This window comes from Callorhinus ursinus, unplaced genomic scaffold (assembly GCF_003265705.2).
Source record: "Callorhinus ursinus isolate GAN/ISIS: 27379988/994484 unplaced genomic scaffold, GSC_fseal_2.0 scaffold1, whole genome shotgun sequence".
NCBI lineage: Eukaryota > Metazoa > Chordata > Mammalia > Carnivora > Otariidae > Callorhinus > Callorhinus ursinus.
The window spans coordinates 129,902,132-129,917,385 of NW_027397063.1; positions in this window are offsets into that span (position 1 = coordinate 129,902,132).

Sequence of the window (15,254 nt, forward strand, 5' to 3'; positions counted from 1 at the left end):
TCCTTTTTTTAAGGTTTTATTTATCTATTTGAGATAGAGCATGGGGGAGGGGTAGAGGGAGAGGGAGAAGCAGACTTCCTGCTGAGCAGGGAGCCCGACTCACTCTAAAGATCATGACCTGAGCTGAAAGCAGACCTTAACAGACTGAGCCACCCAGGCGCCCCTCTTTTGCCCTTTTTAAAAGTGAGTTGTTTATTTTCTTCTAATTTGAATTTTTAGAGTTCTTATATATATTAGACACAAGTCCTTTATCAGATATGTGTTTTGCATACATTTTCTTCAAGCTTATGGCAGTGTTTTTGACAGAACAATAGAAGGTCCAACTTACCATTTTTTTTTCCTTTCCTGGATCATGCTTTTGGTATGTGATCTAAAAAATCATTAACAAACCCAAGGTCACTTGTTTTTCCTCCTATGTTTTCTTCTAGGTGTTTTATAGCTTTGTATTTTACACATATGTTTATAATTCATTTTGAATTAATTTTTGTGAAAGGTATAAAGTCTAAGTTCTCTTTTAAATTTTTAAAATTTTTGCATATAGACATTACTATTTGCTGAAAAGTTTATTCTTTTCTATTCGATTGCTTTTGCTCCTTTACCAACTATCAGTTGGCTATATTTGTGTGGGTCTATTTCTGGGCTCTAGATTCTGTTCCTTTGATGTATGTGTATCCTTTTTTACTGGCAAGTCTCTGGCTTGATTACTATAGCTTTGTCATAAGTCTTGAAATCACATAATGAGGATCTTCAAGTTTGTTTTTCTTCTTCAGCATTATCTTGGCCATTCTAGGTCTTTTACATTTCCACACAAACATTCAGTTTGTCAATATCTACAAGAGATCTTGCTGAGATTTTGACTGAGACTGCACTGAATCTGTAAATCAAGTTGGGAATAATTGACTTCTTAACAATGTTGTCTTCCATCCATGAATATGGACTATACATCCATTAATTTAACTCTCCCACTTCTTCCATCAAAGTTTTATAGTTTTCAGCATATAAATCTTACATATATTTTGTTAGATTTACACCTAATTATGTCACATTTTGGTACTATTTAAGTGGTATTTTCTTAATATCAAATTCCAGTTGTTCATTACTGGTATATAAGAAAGAGTTGACTTTTGTATATTAGCCTTGTATCCTGTGACCTTTCTATACTTACTCATCAGTTGCATGAGGGTTTTTTTTTTTTATGATTTCTGGGGAAATTTTCTACATACATAATCATGTTATCTGAAAACAAGAACATATATATTTCTTCCTTCCCAATCTTTATATCTTTATTTCCTTTTATTGTCTTATTGTGGTTAGGACTTTGAGTATGATGTTGAATAGAAGTTGCGAGAGAGGACAACCTTTCCTTTTTCCCAGTTGTGGGGGAAACCATTTCAGTTTCTCACTAAGTGTGATCTTAGCTGTAGGATTTTTATAGATGTTCTTTATCATATCAGATTGAGAAAGTTCTCCTATTCCTAGTTTGATGAGAATTTTTATCATGAATGAGTGCTGGATTTTCCCAAATGCTTTTCAATATCAGTTGATAAAATTGTATTACTTTTCTTCTTTAGACTGTTGATTATTACATTTTTTTGGAGAATTGATCCTTTTATCATTGTGTAATGCTCCTCTTTATCCATGAAAATTTTTCTTGTTCCGAAGTCTACTTTGTCTGAAATTAATACAGCCACTCCAACTTTTGATTAGTGTTAGCATAGTATATCTTTTTCTATGCCTTTACTTTTAACCTGTGTGAGTCTTTATATTTAAATGAGTTTCTTGTGGATAACATATAGTTGGGTTTTATTTTTTTAACCTGCTCTTACAACCTCTGTCTTTTAATTGATATATTTATACCATTCACATTTAAAGAGATTATTAATATAGTTGGATTACTATGTTTGTAACTACTTTCTATTTGTTGCACTTGTTCTTTACTTCTCCACATCCCTGCCCCCTTTGAATTGAGCATTTCATATGATTTAATGTTATATTCTCTCTTACCATATCAATTATACTTCTTTAAATTTTTCAGTGATTGTCCTAGATATAAAATATATTTATAATGAATCTAAGTTTACTTTCAAATAAAACTATACCACTTCTTGAGTAGAGGAGATACCTTGTAACAAATATTCCCAATTCCTCCCTCTCGTACCTTATAAATTTATTTTCATTCATTTCACACAATATGTCCTTTCATTCATTCAATATGTTGTTACTATTATTACTTTGAATAAACATTTATTATATCAATTAAGAAGAAGAAAAACAAAAGATTTTTACTTTCATTTATTTATCTGATGATCTCTCTACTTGTATAAAGATCTGAATGTCTGACCAATATAATTTTCTTCTCTCTGAAGAACTTCTTTTAATATTTCTCTTAGAGCAGGTCGGTTTTTATTTATCTGAGAGAGTCTTCATTTCTCCTTCTCTCTTTTTTTAAGTTTATGTATTTATTTTTTTAGAAGTCTGTACATCCAACATGGGGCTCAAACTCACAACCCTGAGATCAAGAGTTTCATGCTCTTCCTTCCCTGCCAGCCAGGCACCCCTCTCCTTCTCTTTTGAAGGATAATTTTACTGAATATAGAATTCTAAGTTGGTGGATTTTTCTTTCATCACTAAATATTCTACTCTCTTCTTGTTTTCATGGTTTCTGATGAGCAGTCTGCTATGCTTATCCTTTTCTTCCATAGGTAAAGTGTTTCATTTACCTGGCTTCTTTCAAGTTTTTCTCTTTCTCTTTCTATCTCTCTCATTCTCCCTCTCTCACTTTTTACTTTGAATATGATATATATACATATATATATAGGTATAAATATTTTGATATTTATCCTGCCTGGTAGTCTCTGAGTATCCTGAATCTGTGGTTTGGCATTTGTCATTAATTTTGGAAATTTTCATCCATTATTCCTTCAAAAATCTCTTTTGCCCCACCTTCTCACTTCTTCTGGTAGTCTAATCACAATTATGTTATAACTTTGTAAATTGTCCCACAATTCTTAGATGTTTGGGGCTTTCTTTCTTTCTTTTCATTCTTTTTTTCTTCATTGCATTTCAGTTTGAGAAGTTTCTATTGACCTATCTTCAGGCTCACTAATTGTTTTCTTTGCCAGATCCAATTTACTGATATGCCCATTAAAGACAATCTGCATTCTTTATTTCTGTCATGGAGCCTTTGATTTCTAGTATTTCCTTTTTATTCTTTCTTAGCATTTCCATCTCTATTACATTATCTATCTGATCTTGCATATTGTCTACTTTTTCCATTTAGAGTCCGTAATATACTAATCATATCTATCTTAAATTCTCTGATAATTCTAAAGTCATGACATATCTAAGTTCTGTTCTGACACTTGCTTTGCTCCTTAGACTGTTTTCTCTTGCCTTTTAGCATGCTTTGTAATCTTTTGTTGAAAGCCAGACAGAATGTATTAGTAGGAACAGAGGTAGGTTGATTTTTAGTGGGAAGTTTTATGTTAACTTGGCTAGGAGCTGGGCTATTTTCATGTCTACTGTAGTTGTACCTGCCAAAGTTATCAAATTCCTCTAGTGTCCTTGTTTTTGTTCCCCTGTTGTCTTTGGGTTTCTCTAAGAACTCCTCCCTGGAGTGCATCTTGTAGCTGCTTTAGTTGTAATCCATACTGGTATCCTGTTGGTGTTGTGGTAAGGTGTGGGTGAAGAGAAGCATTCTATAATCTTATGATTATATCTCATTCTTTAGTGAGCCCGTGTCCATTGACTATGACCTTCTCAACTGTTTTTTAGCTCCTCAATTCCCCATATCCCCCTTACCTCATTTAACTGATACAGTTAAACTAGAAGGAGATAGAGTCAAAGAATGCCCTTCCTTCCCCAGGGTGAGATAAAGATCTGGTAATATATTTTCCCCTGGAGAATAGGCCTTTGTTATGGAGAATGCTTTGGTATATTTCACAATTGTTACTCCCCACCCGCCTTCCTCCTTCCTTTTTCCAGAATCATGAGTGGTTCCGTCTTGGATCTTTACTTCACTCCTTGGATTTTCAAGTAAGAACTTGATGGAGTTCCTGGAGGCAAAACTTACAAAAAGGCAAGGGTCCCCTAAGACTGAGGGTCCCCAAGACTTTCTCACTCTCAACCTAGCCTCAAGCTACTCAGCCTTCAGCTATTCATCAAAATTACTATTTATGTATTCCTACTAGATTCTGGCTCTAGCAACTTCTGCTCCTGGTAAGAAGATCTTGGCTATGATTCTCTAGATTCACCCATTTCCTCAGATTTCTTGGTCGTAGCTTACCCTGCAATCTCAGTTCTCTGACAGATCCAATATAAGTCATAACTTATAAACTGATTTTTAGTTTGTTCAGCTTTTTTCTTGTAAAGACAGAGTGATAATTTCTGAGCCCTTTACATGTCAGAGCTGAAACCAAAAGTCTATTTATTCTTTTTGTTATTACCAAATTAATATAGCTCAAATTGTCTTAGACTAGCTATTATGCAGAAGGTACCTCAACATGTGGAGTGTGGGGGTGGCCAGTGGGACAGGTGTGTTTCCAAGGTTTCTCTGCTTGCTCCTTTGTTGCTACCATGATGGACCATTTCTTGATAATAGGGTTCTCTGTGTAGTCTTCCTCTGACTCTGAGAGCCAACCTGGATTCCAGAATCCTCTGTCATTAACCCTGAACTTCCTAGGATCCTCCACTGGCTGCTGATACCAGGAGACATAGTTTGTCTTCTAACGCATTCCTCTTCTTTTTCAAAAGGAGGGATTTTTTTTTTTTTTTTTGAGATTTGCCTCTTCTGTGTTCCTCTCATAATTTTCATGCCTTTCTCCACCTTCTCCAGTAATTATGGCCTGATATGTTTAATTTCTGTTTAAATTGGTTTTACTCAGGATGGGATATTTGTTGATCTTTAACATGTGATACCAAAAGCCTTCCTCTATACTCCCTGTTCTTCCCCACTCATTCTGGCAGCTTCCTGCACAGGACTTGCTGATCTCAGTTTCTTTTGGCCACATTTACACATAATTTGGAGTTTGTGGATTTTTCTCTGTCTTCTACTTTTACCAAAGATGTATTTCATGGCTTTATTTTTGTTCTCCTTTTTGCTCTATTTGGTTTCCAGGAGAAGTGGGAAGATTCAAAACTGAACAGTCACCATGTTCCTAACCTCTGTTCTAAAATTGGAAATAATAAAAAAAAATTAAGAAATGACAGGAAAGTGAACACCAGGGTCACGGTGTTGCCGGATGCAGAGTGCAAAGTAAATAGTGCCCTCTGCAGTGGCCTAATGCAACAGCCTTTATAAACACACAGCTTTCTGCCAATCGTCCTTGTTCTTCTAATCTAAAAATTGTGTTTTCCTTTTCTTCTTGATGTGATATACTCCCGGGTAGGATTTTGATAAGGAAAAAGCAGTGCTGTAAATGTAAAGTAATTTGCTCTTACTTGGAAGAGTCAGGCTGTGAGAATTTGACTTTGATGAGATAATATAGGAGAGAAAGGCAATTAAACTGGTTTCTACTTTGCCAGTCCATCTTTGAACCATGACTATACAAACAAATGATTACAAATGATTTTAAAGGTCATTCCATCCACCTAAACACATACACATTCACATGGAGGAATTTTCTTTTTTAATCTGCATAAGCACTCCAATAAAGTTTTTAGGAGAGAAATGTTTCTTCAATAGTTTATGCCAGTTTCCTTCCTCAAGGCAGAAAATCTTAAAATAAAAATATCTTTAGTCTATGAAATTACATATGGTTTTCACATTGGCTCTGAGTAATTACTTAGACGGTAATAAAAAATATTTTAAATACATTTGCATTTAAGCATATAATTAACTGTGTCCATGTAATTTATGTTTAAAAGAAATCTGGCAACTTATTGAGGAAGCTAAAAGAAATATCAAAATCTGTTCCTCTCAATAAAAAACAATTTTATTGAGTTTTTATAAGAATGTGTGTTGGAAAAGAAATGGAATTTATGTGGTGCCAGTCATATTTTATTGCAAAATTAGGGATAAATAACAATTTTCAATGCCTCATAAAACCAACTTACTCTGACCCTCATAGTTCTATTTAACCATAATGCATTAGCCTTGAAGAGCAAAATTCCTTAAAGAGACTTCCAGAGTCTTTTCACACTTGGAGGACTTAACACACCCTTTCTAGTCCTAAGAATACAGCCTGGCTACTGACTTGCAACCAGAAACAAAATGTTGAGGACCCCAGACTCCACTGAAAAAGCTGGGTTAGGCTAGGTAATGTTTATCAGTCACTTACCTAGAAGGTAGGGTAAGTCCAGACATACTTAGAGAGGAAGTGAGGATCCAGAAAACACAGAGAAGATTCCAAAAAGCTTTGCCATCCTGAAAATGAATGAGGAATAGGGACAGGGACTAGGGCATAAAAAGCCTATGTGCTTCTTAGGGCCGTGCAGATGGCTTAGCCCATAGGGGAATGGAGAGGATTTGGGGCATAGACACAAGGTTTAGGAAAAAATAAAGGCAAGATTTCCTTCCAACCCAAAACTAGATAAAGATTTCTCTAAATTTGGGGAACAGGAAGTAATGAAATAAAGGATCCTTAAAGCCAACATCCTGGACAAGAAATATGAGCGAGGGTGTGAGTCCAGAGAGGAAGTAGCCTCTCAGAAGGGCCACATGCTTGACTTAATGCTCTGCTGCTACCTCTTGAAAACCTTAGTGATTTTATCTTTGAATTTGTGTTTTGAAAGTGAAGTCTGATGGGAAAAAGGAGCATGCACATGAGCAAAGGACCATTTTTCAATGCTGCCTGAGCTCAGCATTCCAGTGGACTCAAAGTGAGTTAAGTGTGTTACTGAGTGATCAGGGACACTGACAGCACTGGAAGTCCATACTCCCCATCAGAGCCAGAACTCAGTTCAAATGTAGAAAGAAGGCGACACACATACTCTGAGAAACAGGAATGATCTCAAGCAAGAAACCTGACATCCTTTCTTACTTGTATACTTCCCTATATTAGCCAACCACCTATGCTGAGAACGATGATGTAGAAGGAAAGGAAATGACTAGGAAACCCATAGTTCCTTTTCCTGTCAATCCTTCCTTACTCACAAGTAACCTGAAGGTATAATGTGTTGGTAGAATGTGCATATATCAAGAAGCGAAAGAAAAACAATAGTGCAGTTTTATGCCAAGTTTCCACCGCTCTGGCAAAAACAATATATATATATATATGCTCTAGCTACAAATGATGTGTCATTTAGGGATTGTGCATATGTGTTAAATGCTCCTATATTTGCACTTACGGCTGGCATTGTACACTATAAAGAGAAACAGTGAAATTCATGGTAATTATTTAATATTTTAATTTTTCTTTATTTAGACTGGCATCAAATAGCAACTAAAATACGCTATGACAAGGTGAAAGAGAGCAGAAAAAAGGAAAAAGATTTGTACTTTGGCCCTTTAACGATACTCTATTCTGGCTTTTCCTACAAGTTATGTAGCTGCCTCTGGAAGTAGTAGTTATCTATGTGGGTTCTTCCAGATTCTGTCCTCTGAGGCAGTACAGGGACATATCGGGTGAAGGGGCGTATAGATAGAAAGGGCACTTGGTCAGCAGCCACATGTGGATGGATGATGGAAGACAAGGTGCTCTCTCTCCCAACATCTTAGCACTATAACGGATGCCCAGGATCTTGACATATGCCTATGGAAGGGGAGGATTCCTTGATTAGACTGAATTTATAGTACTATATACATTTCCTATTTCTTCTATAACAAATTACCACACACTTAAAATAAAAATTGACCCTTCTACAGTGAGGGTAAGGGGCACCGATCCCCCCCCACACACAGTTGAAAATCCCATGTAACTTTTCACTTTCCAAAACTTTACTAATAATAGCCTACTGTTGACCGGGAAGTCTTAGCAATAACACACTCAATTAACACATATTTTGTATGTTTTATGTATTATATACTGTCTTCCTATAGTAAAGTAAGCTAGAGAAAAGAAACTTAAAAAATCATAAGGAAAAGAAACACATTTACAATACTTACTGTATTTATCAAAAAGATCTGCATTTAAATGGACCCATGTAATTCAAACCTGTGTTGTTCAAGGGTCAACTGCGTATTGTCATACAGTTGTAGAGGTCGAAAGTTGAAAATGGCCCTGCAGGGGAACCTGACTGGCTCAGTCCATGAAGCATGCGACTCTTGATCTTGGAGTTGTGCATTCAGACCCCACACTGGGTGTAGAGATTACCTAAAAAAAACAACAAAAAAACCCCCCACAAAACTTTAAAAAAATAAAAAAAATGGGTCTGCAGAACTGTGTTCCTTCAGAGGCTTTGGATAGAATCTTGCCTTTTCCAACTTCTAGAGACCACCTACATGACTTGGCTCCAAGTTTTTTCTCTATCATTAAAGCTACATAGCATCTTTTCTCTCTACTGCCATTGTCGCATTGCCTTCTCTCTTAGAAGGACACATGTGATTACATCGAGCCCACTTTGGATAATCCGAGATTATCTCCTTCTCAAGGTTCTTAATTTAATCCCATTTGCATCTGCAGAGTCCCCTTTTTTCCATATAAGGTAACCTATTCATAGTTACGACTATGTGGGATTAGGATTTGAGGGGCCTGTATTCAGACCGCCACACCTCCCATCCAGTAGGTGGAGTGTTCAACATACAAATTAAGCTTAGCTCTAACAAAATAAAACTATTTTGTAAACTTGTGGGCTGAGACTCATACCCTCTACATTTAAATTCAAACTGGGCAAAAGAAGAAAATAAAACAATCATCAGTAACACTTCTATCAATGCTGGTGGCAAAAAGGATTTTGCATTTAATAGCAGAGGATTTCTCTCCCAGGTTGTTATTGTTAAAAGCAAGGGCCAGGAGTACAAAGTGCATTTTTAAAAAACACATTTCTTGGGGTGCCTGGGTGGTGGATTTGGTTAAACGTCGGACTCTTGGTTTTGGCTCAGGTTGTGATCTCAGTGTCATGGTCTCAGTGTTGTGAGATGGAACCCCTTCTCAGGCTCTGCACTCAGAATGGAGTCTGCTTAAGACTTGCTCTGTCCCTCTCCCCCCAAAATAAATAAATAAATCTTTAAAAATACCCCACACATATCTTAAAAATACAATTTATCCTCATATCATCAATTTTTGTTATTCTGTAGTCAAAATAATCACCATCATTTTTATTTTCTACAATTATTCATTCATTCTATGTTGTTTAAAGTCTTATAAATATAATCTCAATATCATTTCTACTAAAAATTCTGTAGATATAGTTATTTAGATATAGATAGATACAGATGGAGAGAGAGAGAGAGAGATCCAAACAACATTTCCAAAATCATGCCAGGATAATGGGCCCAGTATCCATACTCCTATGGTACATAAATTTCCCCTTTAGAAAGAATTGCTTTACTGTTCTGCATTACACTGTTTAATATTCAGCACTGAGAATGGTGATGGCCATAGAAACGACTCATAAGTGTTTGTATAGTGGGACTAAAGTGAATTGTATGCTAATGGGGAAAGAATCATCAAAATAACCAATTGGGAAAAAAATACAATTACCCTTCAGTTCATTTATTATGCTATCAAATATACTGTTGGCCCTCAGTTACCACCATACAGGATGAAAAGGGACCAATATTAAGGAAAAAGCAATAATACCCTAAAAGATTGGAGGGTTTATTACATTCGTACAACTTAGAAATTTATCTTAGTTTGGCCTGCTATAACAAAGTACCATAGACAGTGTGGCTTATAAAGAGCACAACTTTGTTTCTCGTAGCTCTGGAGCCTAGAAATCCAATACCAGAGTGCCAGCATTGTTGGCTTCTTGGGGAAGGCCCTTTTCCTGGTTTGGGAGTGGTAGTCTTCTTACTTTGCCCTTACCTGGCTCAAAGAGGGCAAGAGAGTTCTCTAGGGTCCCTTTTATAAGGACACTAATTCTGTTCATGAAGTTTCCATCCTTGTATCCAAATTACCTCCCGGAGGCCCCGCATCCTTACTCTCATACTGGGGGTTAGGAATTCAACGTGAATTTTGGGGGAACATAAACGTTCTGTCCATTGCAAAATTCCTACTCAATCAGAGGCACCATTACTGCATGTGAATGGCATGGTAGACAGTGTGGCACTGACCAGTGACAACTTCCTCCAACTACTTTTTCTACCACCAAACTGTGTTCATATTTTGTTCATGTATCTGTTTTCCACTGGTCTTTAGGACAGCACTTCTCAAAGTTCAATGTGCATGCTAATTATTTGAGGATATAGCTAGAATGTACCTTCTGATTCAGCAGGTATGGGGAAGGGCCTGAGAATCTGCATTTCTAGCAAGCTCCCAGGTGATGTCTGCTCTCTTCCTCTGTGGACTGGGCTTTTGGGGATGGTGACCTCATTTCCAGCTCTAAGAGGTGGATCCTGAGTATCCAACACCAAACATGGTAACTCCAATCTCTTGCCAGTGAGGATTAGAAATGCAAGTGTGACCCAGTTGAAGCCAATATGATGCAAGCGTCTACCCAATGGGCTGAATATCAGCAAGCATGGTTCCTGTGGGGACCATCTTTGGAGACTAGTGACTGATTTAGTCAGGGGCCACTACATCTGTTCCAGCCAGATGCCATAAAAACGACTTTTATTGGCAATAAGTTAGAGCAAATGCTTTTAGCCATCACCCTGACATATAGCCGGACCTCAGCTGGTATTGGTCATGTGGTCCTTCCAGGGCTACCACATCCTTACCCTGGATTCTCAGTGTTTGCAACCATTTCTATGTCCCTGACAGAACAGGGGGAGCTATGTGAACCAGGGCAGTTTGCATTTAGGAGGAAGGCTGTGCAGGCCTGTTTGACGATGCTGTAGGAACCTCTCCAGAGCCCTGGGGCATCCTAACACACCTCCAAATGGCCCGGCCTCTGGGGTTGGCTAGTGAGCTGGGGGGTCCTTAGAATGTCTGAAGTGGAATATCCTTACCACAATGGTAAATGATTTAAAGAACATAGAATTAAGATATCTTTTTGCATCCTGGATTTTGTGGTTTGAGACTGGCTACATTTTTTTCTTTGTTTTCATAGAGGAGAAACAAACAAGACTCTTAGATCCCTTGAAGCCCTCGTTTTTTGCATTGCTATCTTCCACATTTAGCAAGTCTTTCTGCACAACTTGTTAACTACCTACTCCGTGTGTACCTAGTAGGTTTAATTTGGAGGACAATAAAGTATAATTAAACATGATCTGAATAGTTTACCCAATATTGCAGATATATGCCAAGAAAAATTACACTGGTATTGATCTTAGCTTTTTATAGATGATTAAAAATTTTATACTGACAATCAACTAAGCTTGCGTAAGGCATTTATGGCTGACGTCAAATATTGTTTTTTCCCTCTCCATAAAGAGTCATTCATATATTAATGGAGCAACATTTTAACTCACATTTTAAGGCTTTCATTATCTTTATAAATGGTCCCTATGTTATACTCTTACTATTTAAGTTCAGGATCTACTAAGCCACCTTAATATTTAGGATTTGGGGGAGGGGCCAACATTTAAACTTTCATCGTGTTCCCAAGTACGATTTAAATAGCCATAATTGCTCCAGCTGAGTTGCTTTGTGAAACTACCTTGTAAAAAATTTAAAAGGTCAGAGTTTTCCATTTGGGAATTCTGACTACTGGTCATCTGTCTTGAGGCGGGATCCGTGGACTCAGGAAGGGAAGAAGCAGCAGAAGCAAGCCTGTCCCTCTGCCTCTCACTAACACCCACATGGAGGCATTGCCAATCCATGTTGATGCCATTTCTAAGTAATCTGGTGCTATAGCTTTTGTTGGTAAATTATCTTCTAACAGTAACATCTGGCTTCTCGGTTCCAGCTGCCAAAGAATGGCAGACTTTACTCTATCGGACATCTCTATGTGGAATTAAATGGGGCTCTTTTCTTTCCCCTGGGAAACTAAGTTGGATTGGTCTGTTCTCAATAATAAGCAGTATTATGCATCTTGTTACATAGGAAGTACATAAAACCTTCTTTGGATGATGGATTTTATGTCTCCAAAGAGGGTTCAACAGTGTATTTAAAGCTCCTATTATGCTGCCTGAATTCTATGTTGCATTTTATGGCTTCAAAAATGACATAGTACAAAAAAGAAAAGAGAAGATGATTTCACAGTTTACCAGGGTCAAGGCAGAAACACACAAATCAGAGAGGGAAAGAAAATCACTTTTAAATGTGGGAGGAATGAGGTGGCTGGGTGATAGACATTGGGGAGGGTATGTGCTATGGTGAGCGCTGTGAATTATGTAAGACTGATGAATCACAGACCTGTACCCCTGAAGCAAATAATACATTATGTGTTTAAAAAAAAAAAAAGATAGCAGGAAGGGAAAAATGAAGGGGGGAAATCGGAGGTGGAGACGAACCATGAGAGACTCTGGATTCTGAGAAACAAACTGAGGGTTCTAGAGGGGAGGGGGGTGGGGAGATGGGTTAGCCTGGTGTCGGGTATTAAAGAGGTCACGTATGGAATGGAACACTGGGTGTTATACGCAAACAATGAATCAGGGAACACTACATCAAAAACAAAACAAAAAAATAAATAAATATATATAATCTACTGAGATTTTTTTTACCTTTATTTCAAACTTTATGTAAGTGGTTAAATTATAATTCTGCTAGGCAGATATACATGATACAATTTTCTATGTAAAAGATAAAATGAACTTGAGAGATTTGTACAAAACAAAATTTGTAAAGTAGGGAATATGGGTTAATTAACTTGCCGTGTGAATAATATATGTGGCTTCCTTTAGAAAGTAAAGACTTCATGTAATTTGCAAATTGCTCCCATAATGAGTCCATTCACAATGAATATAAATTACTATTCCATTTTCATAATGAACGAATGAAGTTTTAATGAATCACACTTACCTTAACATTCTACAGAAAAATGGACAATATAGATCTGAAATATTGATATAATTAAATTGAAATATTCTTTATGAAAACTTAACGGTTTTAACTTGAAGATATTTTAAAGATCTATTTTTTATTATCCTTTAAAATATATCTTTCATCAAATTGGTTTGAAGGTTGGTTAACCATCATGTAAAAGTAAATTAATGTCCAATGAAAAAAGCAAGTACCTTTGGTGGCGTTGCAAATTATAAGAAAAAAATATGTGGCTTTAATCACAGAGCAGGATCAAATAATTTCTGTAGACAATAGTAAAAGTTGAGTATCACATTGATCTTACATTTTATATAATATGATTCATCCATCCATCCATCCATTAAACAAGTATTTATTGATTGTTTGCTATGTACCACCCCTAGACTAGGAACTGTGCTTATAGAATTGAATTTGAGGAGTGAGAGGCCAGTTTGTCAGGTGATCTTCAGGGCATTTCCGTGAGTTAGGGAAGTTAGGTGTATAGCCTGATGCCCTAGTGAGGGTCAAATTTGTGCTTGTTTTATTTAACTCTATAGAGAGCACCAGGAAGTTTTCTCCTTCAGCAGAGAGTGAGATTCACCTTGGATGGACTGAGGATAATTTTTTTTTTTTTAATTTGAGAGAGAGAGTGTGTGTGTGAGAGAGAGAGGGAGAGAGCAGGAGCAGGGGGAGTGGCAGGGAGAGGGAGAAGCCTACTCTCCACTGAGCACAGAGCCCAGTGACGGGCTCCATCCCAGGACCCTGAGATCATGCCCTGAGCCAAAGGCAGACACTTAACTGACTGAGCCACCCAGGGGCCCCTTAAGGATAATTTTTGATCTCATTCTCCAAGCCCCTCTAGCCTTATCTGTACCCTGTCCCCCAGAAGGACAGGGCATTTGGAAAAAAGGAGTAGCTTTATTGTCTGGAAATGCACAGTAATTATATATTTTTTCTTTTTATGATTCTAGAAGTTTCTAGATACTAGAGAGATAGTGGTTAGGGAGGGTGGTGTGGTCTTTGGATCCTTAAAGTTACAGTAACCTAAGTCCTCATCTTATGGGGTAGTGTGTGCCCTCAAGGGAGGACTGCTGTACAGAGGCCTTAGGCCACTGCCCCACATAGAGGTCACAACCTCCTTGTCACCCATTGGTTCTCAACTGGGGGTGATTTTGCATCTGGAGACATTTTTGATTGTGACAACTGGAAGAAGTGGTATTACAGACAGAAGTAAATAGAGGCCAGGGATGCTGCCAACATCTTACAATTCACAAGACAACCCCTACAACAAAGGATTGTCCCGTTCAATATGTCAATAGTGCAGAGACTGGAAAATCCTGTTGTAACTGGAGAGCCTAAGCATAATGCCTTGTGCATAGGATATACTCAGTAAATTCTTATTAATTGCACTGATGAATGCATGAGTGAGTGAGTAACTACCTAACTTTGGAAAGTGATCACTTTAACAAGTCAATATTGTGTTCAACTTTCTATCTAGGATGGACTGGAGGGACTAACTCCAAATTGGCATAGGAAAGCCAGAGAAAGTGGTTTTCTACAGGGTACTACTACTATCCTGCTATTTGCCAGAGCTTATGGTTTAATCAACCTATTATTAAGAATTATATTCATTTAACACATATTTCTTGAGTACTTACTATGTGCTGGATGCAACTCTAGATGCTGTGTGTAGAGCTGAAAAATACAACAGTGGTTTTTGTCTTCACAGAGTTTGTAACTTACTTAAGAGAAGGAAAGACTGGCATATTTCCTTAGATACACATATAGGGATGAATTTGGAGCATACCGATGGATTTCATAGTGATATTAAGTTCCAGAGAATGGTCTAGGATTTGGGGTGTTGGTCAAGGGAAATTTTATCTGTATTGTGTGAATATTTTTTATAAGAATGTACTTATGCATATTTGTATAATGAAAAATTAAACAATTCCAGAAAAGTAGTAATGCATCCTTAAAAATAAGCATTTACTTTACTTTTTGATTAATATTTTTGTGCTTCACATTTTCCCAACATTTTATTGTAAAAGTTTTCAAACATACAGAGAAGTTGAAAGACTTATACAGCCAGCACCCAGACATTCACCATCTGTATTCTACGATTAACGTTTTCATATATTTGCTTTATCCCAAATCCATCCATCTATCTTTGCCTCTATCCATCCATCAATATGTATTTTTAAAATTTATTTCAAAGTAAGTTTCAGTGCATCAGTGCACTTCTTCCAGGATGCATATCATTAACTAGAACTTTGTATTTGTTTACAATTCAAACATACTTTTTATTAATGC